This window comes from Hyaena hyaena, unplaced genomic scaffold (genome assembly GCF_003009895.1).
Source record: "Hyaena hyaena isolate Hyena2069 unplaced genomic scaffold, ASM300989v1 scaffold_1739, whole genome shotgun sequence".
Taxonomy (NCBI): Eukaryota; Metazoa; Chordata; class Mammalia; order Carnivora; family Hyaenidae; genus Hyaena; species Hyaena hyaena.
In genome coordinates this window covers 14,678-18,612 of record NW_024082370.1, presented here as the reverse complement: position 1 = coordinate 18,612, position 3,935 = coordinate 14,678, and positions in this window count along the sequence as shown.

Genomic DNA, 3,935 nt, shown 5'->3' with positions numbered 1-3,935 from the left:
TTTAGGACATGTGCCTTTAAAGCCCTGAGCCTTATGTAAGAAGTCTCGCTACCACAAGCCATACTGCAGAGAGATCACATAGAAAGTGATATTGGAAAAGTCCAAACTTTTTAGTCTTCACAGCAACCAGACATGATGAAGTGAAGAAGCTCATGAGATGATTCCCACCTATAGCAGACTCCTGAGTGAGAACTACCTAGCTGAGCTTCATCAACCCCCCAGGACCATAAGAAATTATAAAAGTAAATGATCATTATTGTTTTATATCAATAAACTTTGATTGCTTTGTACTAAAAGGTATCTGGTACAGGATATTTTTACAGGGTATCAATTTATAGCTAGGCAGTTACTCCCTTTCAGTATTTAAAAGAAAATTATCTGAAAAGTATCTTCTGGATTGCATAATTTCTGTGACACTCAGTGTTTCAGTGTCAGTTTTCTTGTTGCTCTATTTGAAGGTAATATGTTAAGATTCTCCTTCCTCCACCTCTTCGACTGCTCTTTAAGCTTTTCGCTCTTTTGGTTTACAGCTATTTTACTATGGTGTACTTTGATGTGATTTATATTTCTTTCTTTCTTTTTTAGTTCTATCTTGCTTATATTTCATTGCACTTCTTGAATACGTGGCTTGATGTTTATTGCCAGTTTTGCAAATTCTCATTTTGGAAAATTTGTATTGTCTTTTTAAGTGTTCCTTTGGCTAAATTCATCAGTCTTCTTTTATAATACTCAAATTACACTTTAGACTTTCAATCATCATTTTATATGCATCTTATGTTTATTATTGTGTTTTTCATATTCTTTGTCTTTAGAGCTTATTGGAATATTTTCTACTGACTTATTACTTGCTTTAGCTGTGTTCAATCAGTTGCTTTTAGCTGTGTTCAATCAGTTGCTTTTAGCTGGGTTCAATCAGTTCCTTTCCCTGTCTGTTCTTAATTACAGTTATTCTATTTTGTCACTTCAGTATTTCTATTTGATACTTTTTTGTTTCTATTTTATGCTAAGAATTTTAATCTTATAATCGTTACATTGTTATATTTATTAATATTTTAAAAACTATTTTGATTATTCTCTTTTCTGGAGTTTCTATGGTTCTCCTTTTGACTTTTCTTCTAGTCTCTTGTTTGTTTCTTTGTTTGTTTGTTTTTTGGTATGTATGCAGATTTTTAGTTGAATTCGGATTACTTTGTATAAAAATATGGAAAAATTTATTCTATATAATATTATCTTTCTTTGCTTTTGCTTTCTTGAGCCAGGTATGTTTGGTGGCAGATCATTTAAATCTTTTTAAAGTGATTCAAATCTAAGTCTTAAGGCAGGATAATATGCACAAAAAGAAATAAAAGAAATCCATATTAGAAAAGAAGAGGCAAAATTCTATGTTTTTCACTTAGCATAATGTTTTCAAGGTTCATCCTTGTTGTAGCATGTGTCTCTACTTATTTTTAAAAAAAATTTTGATGATTATAATTTTTTTTTAAATTTGAATTCAATTTATTATAAAATTGTAGTGTTTATTTATTTCTGTGAGACAGAGAGACAGAGAACGAGGAGAGGAGGGGCAGAAAAAGAGGGAGACACAGGATCCAAAGCAGGCTCCAGGCTCTGAGCTGTCGGCGCGGAGCCTGACACAGGGCTTGAAATCATGAACCATGAGACCATGACCTGAGCCGAAGTTGGATGCCTAACCAACTAAGCCACGTAGGTGCGCTAAATTCAATTTAAATGACAAATAGTGTATATTCTTGGTTTCAGGAGTAGAACCCAGTGATTCATGACTTCAACATAACACCCAGTCCTCATCCCAACAAGTGTCCTCCTTAATGTTCATCACCTATTTAATTCATTCCCCCACACACCTCACCTCCAGCAACTCTCTGTTTGTTCTCTGTATTTAAGTCTCTTATGGGTTGCCTCCAGTTTTTATCTTATTTTTCTTTCTCTTCCCCTCTCTTCATCTGTTTGTTTCTAAAATTCCACATATGAGTGAAATCATATCGAATCTTCCTCTGACTACTTATTTTGCTTAGCATAATACACTTTAATTATAACCATGTGTTGCAAATGACAAGATTTCATTCTTTTTCATCACCAAATAGTAATCAATTATATATATATACCACATCTTCTTTATCCAGTCATCAGTTGGTGGACATTAGGTCTCTCTCCATAATTTGGCTATTGTTGATAGTGCTGCTACAAATATTGGGGTGCCTGTGCTTCTTTGGATCAACGATTTTGAATCCTTTGGAAAAATACCTAGTAGCTCAATTGCTGGGTCATAGGGTAGTTCTGTTTTTAATTTTATTAGCAAACTCCATACTGTTTTCCAGGGTGGCTGCACCAGTTTGCCTTCCTACAACAGCACAAAAGTATTCCCCTTTCCCGATGCCATACCAACATCTGTTGCTTCCTGAGTTGTTCATGTTAGCCATTCTGACAGGTGTAAGGTGGCATCCCATTGTTTTGATTTGTATTTCCCTGATGATGACTGATGTTGAGCATCTTCTCTTAGCCATCTAGATGTGTAATTTGGGAAAGTGTCTATTTATGTCTTCTGCCCATTTCTTCACTGGTTATTTAATTTGGGAGGATGTTGAGTTTGGGAGGTTTTTTATAGATTTTGAATACTAACTCCTTATTTGATATGGCATTTGCAAATATATTCTCCATTCCATCCGTTGCCATTTAGTTTTGTTGATCGTTTTCTTTGCTATGTGGAAGAATTTTATCTTGATGAGGTCCCAATAGTTCATTTTTTACTTTTGTGTCCTTGCCTCCAGAGACATGTCAAGTAAGAAGTTGCTGCAGCCAAGGTCAAGAGGTTGCTACCTGTTTTCTCCTGTAGGATTTTGATGGTTTCCTTTCTCACACTTAGGCCCCTCATCCATTTTGGATTTAATTGTGTGTATGGTGTAAGAAAGTGGTCCACTTTCATTCTTCTGCATGTCACTGTCTAGTTCTCACAGCACCATTTACTGAAGACTCTTTTTTTTCCATTGAATACTCTTTCCCGCTTTGGCAAAAATTAGTTGGTCATATGTTTTTGGGTCTATTTCTGGGGTCTCTATTCTATTCCATTCATTTATGTGTCTCTTTTTGTGCCAATACCATATGGACTTGATGATTACAGTTTTGTAATACAGCTTAAAGTCCAAAGGAGAAGTAGGGAGACCAGAATTTTTCTTGTCCTTCAAACACAACTGTATCAAGGTCAGATCACTTGGAACAACCAAGAAATTTATCTGTGGTGTGTCAGAATGATATCCACAGTTGAAGGGAGACAGTATGAGAGGAGTGAGGTATGTGTAGGTGAATGGAGGAGATAAAATGCCATAACTATGGAGGAGAGGGAACCGTTTCTATGGATAGACAAGCGGGAGAGAAAAAGAGAGGAGTTGTAAAAGTGTGGCTTTGAGTTAGCACAAGAGAAAAACCTCTCTGTATTACAGACTGGGGAACAAGAAGTAAAGAATGTGCCAGTTATTTTTTGCAAACACCCTTTGGTTCTGAAACCCAGAGGTTTCGAGGGTGCACGACTTTCCCCTGACTGGAGCCATGGATGAACTCCTGGGGAGGAAGGAGTTGGCTCTGGAGTTCAGAGTGTGGTGTAGCAATCTCCAGAGCACACTGGGGAGATCAATCTCCTTCCCAGAGCACTTTGTCCTCCCCAAGGACCAAAGACCCTGTAAGTGCTAGCCAAAGGCCTTTCATCAGCAGGATGTGAGGCTCTACTCCGGAGGAGGTGAGCAAGATCAGGATCTGCACTGTGCTTGGTCTTTTACGACTTTGGGGTTTAAATCCCAGCTGAGTGCGAAAAAGCCACAGAATTGTGGTACAGGACAAGCTGACTGCCCTTGTTATTCTGCTAGGGCTGGAATTGAGAATTTAAAGTAATGATCATAAAGATACTCACTGGGCTTGGGAAAAGA